The 13433-nt window shown below is 41.5% G+C and overlaps 2 protein-coding genes and 2 pseudogenes across 5 annotated transcripts in view; 2 read left to right on the top strand and 2 right to left on the bottom strand.

The window, feature by feature from the left end:
- LOC141122003 (uncharacterized) overlaps positions 1–13433 on the top strand; it is a 207768-nt gene that overhangs the window by 115595 nt on the left and 78740 nt on the right. The gene's annotated exons all lie outside the window — the stretch shown is intronic.
- LOC141122013 (gastrula zinc finger protein XlCGF66.1-like) overlaps positions 1–13433 on the bottom strand; it is a 152021-nt gene that overhangs the window by 75829 nt on the left and 62759 nt on the right. The gene's annotated exons all lie outside the window — the stretch shown is intronic.
- LOC141122044 (uncharacterized) overlaps positions 1–13433 on the top strand; it is a 46347-nt pseudogene that overhangs the window by 17502 nt on the left and 15412 nt on the right.
- Positions 1332–13433, bottom strand: part of LOC141122042 (uncharacterized) — a 68940-nt pseudogene continuing 56838 nt past the window's right edge.

Raw genomic sequence — 13433 nt, 5'->3', positions numbered from 1 at the left:
AGATTATTTGTTGTTTCAGATAAATTTGTATTCGTTACGATCACAGTCAAATTTGAAAGGAAATTCCAATACCTATAATTCAATAGTCAGTTATTTAAAATTGTATTGATTTTCTTTCTTTTTTTCAGATTTTCGAAATTTCAGATTTTCAAATTTTTGAATTTCCGAATTCCGAAAATTCAGAATTTGAAAATTTGTATTTTCAGAAATTGGAAAATTTGGAAATCCGAATTTTGGAAATTTGAAATTCAAAATTCGGAAAGTCGTAATTTCGGAAATTGAAAAATTCGGAAATTTTGAAATTAACGAATTTATCAAAATTCTTTAAAAAACGAATTCTGAACTAAACGACTTGCACATGTCTAGTCAATATATCTACAGTGGGCTCAGCAGACACATAAGTCTGAGAACCTATTTATATTCCCTTGCAGGCCTAGGAAAGGGGAGGCAGCTTCATCAAGAGTTCTGGCTACCTGGAACACAAAGGTTATTTTCTTGGTTTACAAACAACAGGGCCTTGCTCCTCTGCAGTGTATAAGAACTCACTCGACTAGAGGGATGGGAGCCTCATGGGCATCTGTGGGAAAAGTACCGGTTGAAGACATATGCAGGTCCGCTAGCTGGAGTTCTTGCAAGACTTTTGCTCATCACTTTAAATTAGATGTACTTTATGCTAGTTCTTCCTTATTCGGAACGGCGGTGATATCAGCTTCTTTGTTAAGTTAATTAAAGTGTGGTGAAGCATGGAATCTGGAAAATTTGTCTTTTCTTTCCCACCCTATATTGGCTAGGGTATATCCTATAGTGTGCTAACGGGAGGACAACCAGGAAAACAGAAAATTGTTATCAATACTCACCGTAATTTTCTTTTCCTGGTCCGTCCTCACGTCACACACAATTTGCTTTCCCTCTGCTATACAAATAACAAGAGGGCGAGGGGAGGACCTAACTTTACTAAACTGGAGGTGGTCCTGGGGGTTGAAAGGAGGAGTTAACCCATAGGGTGCTGACAGGAGGATGGACCAGGAAAGGAAAATTACGTTGAGTATTGATAACAATTTTCAGTTTGAACCTAAATTGCTTCTGGGGGGCGTATGGATCCAGAGATCTCCACAAAACCACTTCTGGATACCATCAAAGCTGCTTGTAAAGTTTGGAACTCTATTGTGGACCAGAAAAGAAAGAGATGGCGGCACTTCCAGAGAATGAAAACAGCTCCTTTTATTATGCAAAAATAAAAATGAAAGACATGACACACACACTCAACCCACGGAGGGTCAGCAGACGCGTTTCACACTCTTGTGCTTAATCCTCATAAGGTTTGTGGACCCAGGCAGGCACCCAGGATTTTTTGGCAGCTTAACAGCCATTTGACATTCTTATTGTGGACCAGTCTCACGGACTCTCTCAAGCAACATTACATTGCCTCTCAATACGTTTCTTGGAACCGCTTATACAGGATATCTCTTTGGCTGACTGGGAGTCAGCTGGCATCCATTCTCTGGCACACCTATAGTCACAATTCAACCTTCATTCTTTTCAAGACTTATGCACTTCCTACTCCATAAACACCTCATCATTTTACAAGCACCTTCAGATAAGTCATGCCCTGCATTGCTTCTTATTGTTTCCCTCCCACTTTTAAAACTCATGGACACCCCACCATCTCTCCATTTGGGAGTATCACCTCTTTATCATCTCCTTCCCCACCATTCTTCTCCACAAAAAATGCTTCCATGGTTTCCTGGGCACTCGCCCTTCAATTCTCAGCAACCCCACCTCAATGTTGCCTTGCTACTCAGTTGCCTCTTAAATATTCTCATTGTCTTTCTCATTGGGAATCCTTCCAGAAACTCTTACACAAGTGGTACTACACCCCAGACAGACTAGTCACCATATTCCCAGATCACTCCCCCTTGTGTCATGAAGAAATTGTGGCTCTGTCGGATCAATATAGCTCATGTTAGGTGGCATTTCCCAATCATCAACAGTTCTTGGTCTGCCGTTTTCTCATTGGTCTCTTACATTACTGGTGTAACACTTAAACCTGACCCAAAACTAGCCTTGCCGAGAATAGGTCTTGGCCTTTCGAATGTCACACTATATGACACACCTATTTATAGCAGGTAAGTGAACTCTTGTTCAGAACCGGAAGTAAGCAATGACCCCTGATGGTTAAACCACTATCACAATTCTAAACAAATGTATCCTATTTGAATAAATCTTCACATGACAAATTTCTCCTTAACTGGTCTTCATGGATGCATAACTCTTCTTGTACCTTGTAAATATTGTCCGTCATCTCTGACCCGCAATTATTATTTCAGCGATGGAATCCATCCCTTCCTCTGCGTGTCCTACTCTGATTGACATTTGCCCAGATGTGAATAGATGGCTCTTTTCACATGATCACCTGGTGTCATACCTACTCTCTTATTTCTTCATTCCCCCTACTTTGACTTTCCCCCCCACAATTTCATTCATTTTTGAGGATTTACTATGTTTTGTAGAGTTTCTTGTTTAAATGCATTTATTGTGCAACATTGTTATTCTTCTCTCTTGTACTCATTATTTCTTACAATAAAAGACATATTGAAATGGTTGGTTTAATATTGTTGGTTTAAATAGTTCATGTTCTTCAATGTTCTTCAAGGGATCTATTCATAAAAAAAAAAATGGTGGACAAATGTGACAAAAATTCACCCAGCCGTGACAAATTCTAGCCATATTCTATTTCACTGGAAGGAAACAAGGAAATCAGTATAGCAAATAAAATTCGGTCACTATTTATTATAGCTGGGCAAATGTTGGACACATTCATTTAACTCATTTAAAAAAAAATTGACATCTGCCTTTTTGTGGAAGCTTACACCACAAAATGTACTCAGCCAATGAAAGGTAATGACTCCATTTTTATTTTTCTGCTGCTATCAATAGTCAACACGGTACAACACTTCATCCATGTCTTTGGTGATCTCTGATCTCCTTATCAACAGTTTCTTACATGATGAAGATCAGCCAATGGAGTATATGTGAGGTGTATATCAGGGTGTGCTTCTTCCCCACATGTCCAGCAACATTCATATACAAGACATTTCCCACACTCAAGGCACTAATACACCTTGAGGGTTGTGTGGGATCCCTGATGTACAGGAAGACAGGACTTCAGTGAAGAACAATTCTCTCACTCAGGACAGGAAAGTAGCTTCTCCCTCAAGTGAGATCTCTTATGTTTGTAAACATCAGACTTCTGTGAAAAACATTTCCCACACTCAGGACAGGAGAACGGCTTCTCCCCGGTGTGAGACCTCTGATGTTTGTAAAGATGTGACTTCTGTGAAAAACACATCCCGCACTCGGAACAGGAATACGGCTTCTCCCCCGTGTGAGATTGCTGATGTTTGTGAAGATGGGATTTCTGTGAAAAACATTTCCCGCACTCAGGACAGGAATATGGCTTCTCCCCTGTGTGAGATCTCTGGTGTGTGTAAAGATTGAACTTCTGTGAAAAACATTTTCCACACACTACACAAGAATACATTTTTTGCCCCATATGCAATCTAAGATGTTTGTAAAGATTGGAATTCTGTGAGAAACATTTCCCACACTCAGGACAGGAATATGGCTTCTCCCCGGTGTGAGACCTCTTATGCACATTCAGTTTGGATTTAGAATGGAAACATTTCCCGCACTCAGGGCAGGGATATGGCTTCTCACCCGAGTGAGACCTCTGATGTCCATAAAGATGTGACTTCTGTGAAAAACATTTCCCGCACTCAGGACAGGAATACGGCTTCTCTCCCGTGTGAGATCGCTGATGTTTATAAAGATTGGACATCTGTGAAAAACATTTCCCGCACTCAGGACAGGAATACGGCTTTTCACCTGTGTGAGTCCTTTTATGCACATTAAGATCATATTTAGAATGGAAACACTTCCCGCACTCAGTACAGGAAAAGCTCTTCTCTGTTGGAAGGACGACACCGTCCCTCACAGTCTGAGGTTCCTCAGGATAAGAGGAATACGATGGTCCATCTACACTGTGTGGTGCCGGATGGACATTTGAGGTAGTCGGGTTTTCTCCTGGACTATACTGTGTGATGTCCTCATCTTCTACTTTACAGTCTGGAGACAAAGTGAGACAATCCTCTGAGGTTTTCCTCATCTCCCGTCCATCTACTAAAATAGAAATAAAAAGATTATTACTAGACATGAGCAGATTGGTTCCCCTAAACCAGGACTCCGCCCACATCAGACAGCTTTGTCTCTGAGGATCTTACAATTCCCCCCTCAAGGTAACTAGTAAATGGGTCCTCTGATCTCCTACCAGTTCATTTCTTTATTCATGGACCTTAGTCAGAGAGTGAGGAAACAACGAGAACGGTCTTTTATAGGAGTGACAGTGATGAGGGGATTATAGGACGAGTGTCCCCACCCCCTCTATCACTCATTGCCATCTTCCCCTTATTTAGTTCCCTCATTATCACTTTCTGTTTAAGGTTCCAAAGTTAGAAGATCTTATGACATTATTATGAGTGCAGTATGTCAGTTAAAATTCAATGTTTAATAAAAGTAAGATCAACTCACATTTTGTTGAGATATAATGTGCATGGCAGAAGTAGCTTGGGCTCCTGTAGTCCAGCTAGGCAGCGGTGGTGGTCAGCAGTTCCCAGCGGCTCCGAGGCTGAAGACGGTCACACAACAAGCACGTCAGCGGTGATGTATGGGAGGCATGGTCGAGCTCGATTTTGGAGCATATCAACATATGCCTGAAGAAGGAGCACGCATGCCCTGAACACTATCTCAACCACGCCTCCTGTCCATCACTGCTGACATGCTTGTTGTGTGACCGTCTTCAGCCTCAGAGCCGCTGGGAACTGCTGACCACTACTGCTTCCCATCTGGACTACAGGAGCCCAAGGCGCCGCTCCTCTCTCTCTCTCTCACCCATATCCACAGAGTCTCTTCTGCTCTCTACAGCTGGCTGTCCACACTGATATAGACCAGAACCCCTAAACCCTAGTCTGGCCTCAGCAGTAAATGAACTTTGCCTACTGGCACACATGGACATTGGAACTATTTCCATATCGCACTAGCTGCGTTTCTAGCGCTTCATCTTTTTTAATTTTTATGACATTATTATAAAGATGTAAAAGTCTGTGCTCCAATCAAATCATCAGATATAAAATGTCCAGCTGGTGTAACTAAAGAGAATACATATTATGTGTATATATAGCAGTGGGTAGAGGGGAGAGAGCAGAACTCAGGACTATGTAAAGTACAACATATTGTATAAGATACAACAGATAGGACTATATAGTATCAGAATGATGTAATGTACAACATAGCATATATAGTGCAGGGGTCAGGAGTATGTAATGTACAATAGCCAGTATATAGTGCAGGGGTCAGGAGTATATAATGTACAATATAAATGATATAGTGTAAGGTTTAGGACACATAATATTGGTATTCAGTAATCAGTGGAAGTTTAATTGTTTACTTGAAATAAGTTTCAGAGAGAGAATTGCCTCAAGGCGCTAGATCCGTCCTGTGTTGTCCAGCTTCTTAGAAGAGGTAGGTCTTGAGTTTCTTTCTGAAGGCATGGTTTTCTTCCATGCGAATGTGAGTAGGTAAAGCATTCCATAGCCGTGGTCCTTGGACTGCGAATCTTAGTTCTCCCTTTGTTTTGTAGCGGGGTTTTGGAATAAGGAGGAGGTTTTGGTTAGAAGATCGAAGAATGCGATTGGGTGTGTAGTGTTTTATTTTCTCGCATAGGTATTGAGGAGCGTTTCCTTGTACACATTTGTGGGTGAGGCAGAGGGTCTTGAAAGTGATTTGATTCTTTACGGTTATCTACTGTAGGCTCCTCAGGGAAGGGGAGATGGATTCCCAGGTTTTTTTCCTGTTAACAGTCTTGCTGCCATGTTTTGGATGAGTTGTAAGCACGCAAGCTGATATTGGGGTAGTCCTATGTAGAGGGAGTTTGCGTAGTCGAGTCTGGAATTGATGATTGTTCCAACTACTGCTGCTTTGTCCTCTTCTGGGACAAAGGGGATGAGTCTACGTAGCAGGCTGAGGAGATGTGAGATCCGCTGACTACTGATCCTATTTGTGCATCCATTGACATTTCTGAGTCAAAAATGACTCCGAGACTCTTGGCTTTGGTGCTTGGAGAGATGGTCTGTCCAAAGATGGTGGGTGGTGTCCATGGGGTCTTAATTTTGGAATTTTGGTTTGCGTGTAGGAGAAGAAGCTCTGTTTTTGATCCGTTGAGTTTAAGAGAGCTAGTGGTCATCCAGTCGTCTAATAAATTGAGGCATTTTTCTAGTAGTTGATGATGGTCTTTTTCTCCAGTGATGAGAAAGTAGAGTTGGGTATCATCAGCGTAAGAGTGGAAGCAGAGGTCCGATTTTCTGATGATTTTGAGGAGTGGGCGGATGTAGATGTTGAAGAGCACTGGTGACAAGGTTGAACCTTGAGGGACTCCACAAGAGATTGCGCGGGTTTCAGAGGTGAAAACTCCTAGTTTCACTGTCTGAGAACGATTTCCTAAGAAGGATGCGAACCATTATAGATCTGAATCTATGACTCCTGCTACTTCTGTGAGGCGGATGAGTAGAGTATTGTGGTCCACTGTATCGAACGCTGCACTGAGGTCCAACAGTACCAGGAGACATGATTCTCTGTCATCAGCTGCTTCGAGGGCATCGTCCCATATTTTGAGAAGTGCGTTTCTGTGCCATGGCCTGGGCGGAAGCCTGGTTGCAGAGGGTCCAGGAGTTTGTGTGTGTCCAGGTGGTGTTGTAGCTGTTGTACTACTGCTTTCTTGATAATCTTGGAGATGGTGTTAAGGCTTGTTATCGGTCTGCGATAGGGTCCTTAGGGTCGAGGTTGGGTTTCTTTAGGAGGGGTTTGATGATGCCATGTTTGAGGGCGATTGGAACAGTCCTTTCTTTGAATGACTGGTTTATGAGGTGTGTTATAGTAGGAGCCAAGATGTCGGAACATTCTTTCAGGAGTTTTGTGGGAATTATGTCGTTTGGTGATATGCTGTCTCTGAGGCTTCTGATGATGTTTTTGGTGGTGTCAGTGGTGATTGGGATCAGTGAAAAATTCAGTGCTTGTGTGATGATCATATCGATTTTTTCTTTTTGCTTTAGTTGAATGAGGTTGGTTGTTTTTTTCTGTTGAATTGTTTTCCGGATGTTGTCGATTTTGTCAATAAAAAAATCCGATAACTCATTGCAGAATTCTTGGCTTTCGTTTCCTGGGGGCTCTAGGCAGGTAGGGTTCATAATCTTGGTGACTATTTTGAAGAGTTCCCGAGGGCGGTTTAAGGCTGTTGAGATGGTGTTTGAGAAATGTTCCTTTTTTGCTTTGAAGATTGCTTTCTGATATTTCTCCGTGAGTTCTTTGTAGTCTGTGTGGTTTTCCTTTGTGGAGTTTCTTCTCCAGGCTCTTTCAGCTCTTCTGCATTCCTGCTTTAGTAAAGTAAGAGTGCCATTAAACCATCCAGAGTTTGTTTTGCAGATGTGTGTTCTACGTTTTGGAGCCACTGAGTCTGCTGTTTGTAGTAATGCCTTGTTTAAGGAGTTGAGTGTTTGTTCAGTTGAGTGGTTTAAGTTTAGCATTGCTATTTTGTTTGATAATGTGGTTTTGAAGAGTTCGGAGTGTAGTTTCTTCTGAGATCTTGTCCAGCGTGTTGTAATTGCCTGTTTCCGTTAAAGAGGTCTTTATCTGGCAAGCTGCAGGACCCTTGAATGTTAGAATGAGCATTTGTCCTCGTCATGCTGTTATCATAGACTGCTGTCTGTTGGGCTGGACCTTGTAGTGCACATTACTGGTGTGTGATTTTTATTTCAGTGCTGGTAGGAGGACAGCAGGGGGAGGGGTTTGTTCTCTTGGTCTATTTTGTATCCTGCAACATATTTCTAGAACGGTGAAATGGTGAGGTGAAGGCTTCCTTCACTTGCTGGCAGAAGGTCTTTAAAGAGAAGTATGATTTTTTTTTTCTTTCAGATTCATACTTACCTAGGTGGATGCAGCATCGGTCCCCCGGCGCCTCTTCACTGAGAACCGATCGATCTAACATCTGCGATGGCTCGGTTCTCACAGCTCTGCCCCCCGCACTCACTGGAGCTGTGGAGGGGCGGGAAGCGCCCGTCTCAGTCTCTCAGTGGCTCGCTGAGAGGCTAAGATGGCCATTAGTCCAGACACCTGGAAGATCCAGACTTCATTGTGGTGATGATGCGGTGCCTGGACTGATTCCAGTGATGTCCCCAGAGAGAGGACTTCATCCCGCTCTCTGCTGAAAACAGGTCATAAAAGTGCAAAACAAATTGCACTCCTGTAACCCATAGGAGAAGCCCAGCCAAGTGATCTCAAGCTGGACTTCTCCTTTAAGGAGGTGAGAAAAGTATGTGCAGGTGGGGTGAGAGGACCATCAGAGACCAACAGCCTGTGTAGTGTAATAATTGTCCTTTGTAGGCCATGTATGGTCAGGATGGTCATTGTCTTGTCTATTTATTGTCAGTGATGTTTGTTTAGAGGAACATATTACTAGAATTTATCTCCAAAATGAAGAGAATGTTGCGGCCCCATAAGTGGGGAAATGTTCTGACCCTGAAGGGGTTAATCGAGGTTTCCACACTATATATGTGTGTATCCTCATCTGCTGGAGATAAAAGACATCACAGTGACTATGGAGGAAGAGGACGGACATGACGGGGGGTTTCTGGGTGTAAATAGTAAGGATGAGCTCCGGCGTGTTCGCATGGCGCACGTGCCGAGCCCGCCAGGAAGTCGGCACGGCGCAGCGCTAATCACAGGCAGGGAGACATTTCCCGATCTCTGCAGCCGCACATCGGGAAATGTCTCACTGCTTGTGATTAGCGCTGCCCCGTGCCGACTTCCTGGCGGGCTCGGCACGTGCGCCATGCGAACACGCCGGAGCTCATCCCTAGTAAATAGAAAATAAGATCTTATTACCTCGTCTGCTACCACTTCCAGCAATGTCTCCTCTCTACTTCCTCCCGACTTACCTCTCACCTGGAACTTCCTGTCTGTACCTGACATCACTTCCTGTTTTCCATAGAGACTTCCTGTCTGGGTAGAAGTAAGATCACCATCTTGTGGAGTTCAGAGGAATTGCAGCCCCAAGAAACTTCTCATAATAACCATTCCTGTATAACAGGGCAAAGTTAAAAACATAACTCCCCGGGGGCGTGGTCAGCCAAAGAAGTGAATGGCTGCACTGTAAGGGAACTCCTCTATCACAGTCTCTCCTGAGCATACTTCAAAGCGACTTGTAAGTCCTGAGAGTTATATACCTCCACTGGAGATCAGCGGGAACACGAGGATCATGTCAGCCAAGTGGAAAATGAGAGAGGGACTCCGCAAATTAAATGCTTTCTGTAGCCCGGTCGGTATACAGAGAGACCAAGATGGCACCAGCTGCTCCCCTCCCTGCAACACAGAGAAACATGCTGCAGGCTCAGAAGAAGAAGGAGACAAGGACTTTACCCCACAGTGCCACAGCAACACTGATTCCCAGGATGATATTCTGAGCCCAGTGAAACAAAGAAGAAGAATCTCTTCTAATGAAGGTAAAACCACCAAAGCTCCCTCAGACCACAATTACACTCTAGAAAGCAACCCTTATGATGATAAACTAAATGCCTTACCAACAGCAGGGCAACCCATACTAGACACAACTATCAAAGATATGATAATGTCTTTAAGGGGTGCTCTACAGCATGATATGATAAACTTTATGCATAAATCTAAGGTGGAGATTGAGGCACTTGGTGAAAGAGTGGACTATATGGAAAATAAGATGTGCGACTTTACTTCAGCACACAACGATCTAGTGGACTCCCACTTTGAACTACATTCAAACTACATTCAAACTACATTCATTGAAGACAGAAGTAGGAGAAATATTATAAAATTCAGAGGAATACCAGAAAATGTGAAACCGGCGGATCTGAAATGCTTCATTAAAAAAATTATTGCAGAGCTAATTCCATCAATTCCACAACAAGAGCTGGAAACTAATAGAGCCCACAGATTGCCTAAAATGCATCATATTGCTGAGAAACTACCGAGAGATGTCATAGCCAGAATTCATTTTTTGGAGTAAAAGATCAACTCATGCAATATGCACGCCGCCACTCACCTCTCCCTGACCCCTACGCAGGTATAATCCTGTACTCAGACCTATCTCAAGAGAAAATCTTAGCTGGCAAAAACCTAAACTCAATTATGAAGATCCTGCGTAACCACAGTGTGATTTATAAATGGGGATTTCCCACAAAACTACTTGTGGACTACAAAGGTACCTCTTACTCAATCAACATCCTGGACCAAGACCTGAAAATATTACATTCTTGGGGGTTAATCCCCAAGATAGAGAACAACAGAATGGATACTAATACCCCTGGACTAATATCTCAAGACTGGAACAAAAAATCCTAAAAGGGCAAGATTTAGAAAAAAGAGAAAGTCCAACTCTTTTAAATAATTTGTACAACCACAAGTTCCTTCCAAATTTAAACCGCAGGTTCCTAATGAAGCTCAGGGAAGCCGGACCTCGGGGAATTCTGCACTAATCCCGACAACCCCCTGACTAGGAGTACATGTTACTGTACACTGGAGTTCCATCACAACTCCACTTCTTTTTTTCATGTTTTTACTTCGTTTTGTTAAATGACTTTCCCTAAGTTTTTTTCACTTATATACTTTACTTAATACAACACCTCCATCTACTGGAGGAAAAGTATAACTGCACAGTCAAGTTGTTTTTTCCACATTTCAGAAATCAACAATATACAAATATGATACTACACCTCAGCATCCACCCTTATACCAGTAATGACTCTTAAACTCATGTCAATGAATGTGAAGGGCCTAAATAGCCCATTCAAACAGAGATCTCTATGGTCAGAAGCCATTAAATTCGGAAGCGACGTCATTTGTATCCAAGAATCGCACTTTACAAAGGATAACCCACCAAAATTCAAACACCATAAATTTCCACAAATTTTCTTTTCCGGTAATATTAAATAAAAAAAGGAGTGATTACAGCTATAAAAGACACAGTTTCCTTTCCACAAATTGCTATCAAAACTGATACCCAAGGAAGATTCATAATTCTGGTAGCTTCAATTGACAACACGGTATACACAATAGTCAACATATATGTTCCCAACAAAAACCCTCACCAGTTCATCAAGAAAGTGATCAAGAAAACAAAGAAAATACAGAAAGGACACCTCATTATTTGTGGAGACCTTAATGCTCCAATGGATCCGGACATGGACACATCCAAGAAAGGGAAGAATCCTAGAAGAGGACTGGCCAACATCTTCTCAGCCGAAGACATGTATGATCCCTGGAGATGTTTACACACCACAGAAAAAGACTTCACTTTTTTTTCCAACGTTCACAAGTCATATTCCAGGATAGACTATTTCATCACAGACAAATATCTCCTCCCAAAAATAACCAATGCTAACATTTACAATTTAATGTGGTCAGACCACGCACCAATTACACTAGAAATTAAATCAAACTAAATCTGTCCTAATAATCATTTATGGAGAAATAACACATTTATTCTATCCCAGGAGAGGTATCGGTCTGTGATGAAAAAAGCCTAGAGGAATTTTGTGTACTGAATGATAAAGACTCTGTTAATAATTCTACACTATGGTGCTCTCACAAAGCTAAGCCAGAGGCCTGCTAATACAAATAGCCTCCAGGGAGAAAAAAGTAGGAACAATAAAATAAATACTATTCTAAAAGGGATATCCAATTTGGAAGAACTACATAAAAAAAAGCCCCAAGACATTTTAGAACGCCAACGTAGTAATCCAAGAGCTGAACTCAGATTTGCTCTAATTGCTGATCACGATAAATATTTAAAAAAATTAAATTTGAAATATTACTCTCAAGGAAACAAAGCGAGTAAACTACTAGCTTCTCAACTGCGCCAATGTCAACAAAAAAATAACATTCCTAAACTAATCCACCACAACTCAAACAAAGTAATAATCAACCCACAAGAAATTGTAGACACATTTGCACAATACTATGAAGCGTTATATAACTTAAAAGATGACAAAAATACCCCTCAACCTGACACCAACAAAATTAAAGCATTTTTAGAAAACGTTAATCTCCCCTCCATCGACCCCATATCTCTAGATCAGCTTAATAAACCAATTTCCAATGAAGAAATCTCAAAAGTCATAAACGAACTATCAAAAAATAAAGCACCAGGAGTGAAGGCCTATCAGGAGAATATTACTCAGCCTTTAAAGACACCTTAATCCCATACCTAGCCAAATTGTTTAACCAAGCAGCAAATTCAAACACCTTTTCAAAAGAACTTCTAGAAGCCATAATAATAACATTACCAAAATCAGGAAAAGACCCCACGTCCCCCTTAAATTATAGACCCATATCTTTATTAAATTCTGGTCTTAAAATATACGCCAAAATACTGGCCAATAGAATAGTCAACATAACCCCCTTATTAATTAAACCCGACCAAGTAGGCTTTGTCAAAGGTAGGCAAGCACCCGACAGCACAAGAAGGATGTTAAATATTATCAACCTAATACACAATGACAAAACACCCTCTCTACTACTAGCATTAGATGCTGAAAAAGCATTTGACAGAATGCATTGGGAATATATTTCACAAACTCTAACCAAATTTGGCTTCCAAGGATTCATACACTCTGCCATTATGGCATTATACACCCATCCCACTGCAAACATTTTCTCAACAGGTATGCTATCTAGAAATTTCTCTTTATCCAACGGGACTAGACAGGGTTGCCCCTGATCCCCACTAATATTTTCCCTAGCGGTAGAACCTTTAGCAGAATATATACGCTCTTCCCCAGAAATCAAAGGTATTACCATTGGCCAAGATGTACACAAATTAGGCTTATTTGCTGATGACATAATACTGACACTAACCAAGCCTGAAATTTCTTTACCATCAGTAATTACAGCACTAGATAAATTCAAAGAGGTGTCATACTACAACATCAATCAAAGTAAATGTCACATCCTACCTATGAATATACCTGCCACAACAATTATAGACTTAAGTACAAAACATGGTTTTAATTGGGACAATACCTCGATAACATCTCTAGGAATACAACTCACCTCACCTCCAACTAAAATATATGACTTAAACTTCCCTACCCTTCTAGAACAAATGAATCAAGACCTAATGAATATACAAAAAACACATCTATCCTGGGTCGGCAAAATAGCTGTGTTCAAGATGCAAACCTTACCAAAAATTCTATACTATTTCAGATGTCTCCCTATCCCTATACCTGCCAAATTCTTCACGCAATTGAATACCAAACTTAAACAATTTATATGGAATAAAAAAAAAACTTGAG

This window comes from Aquarana catesbeiana, unplaced genomic scaffold (genome assembly GCF_042186555.1).
Source record: "Aquarana catesbeiana isolate 2022-GZ unplaced genomic scaffold, ASM4218655v1 unanchor237, whole genome shotgun sequence".
Classification (NCBI taxonomy): domain Eukaryota; kingdom Metazoa; phylum Chordata; class Amphibia; order Anura; family Ranidae; genus Aquarana; species Aquarana catesbeiana.
Note: the sequence above shows the minus strand (reverse complement) of the source record. Positions and strands in the feature narration are given on the sequence as shown.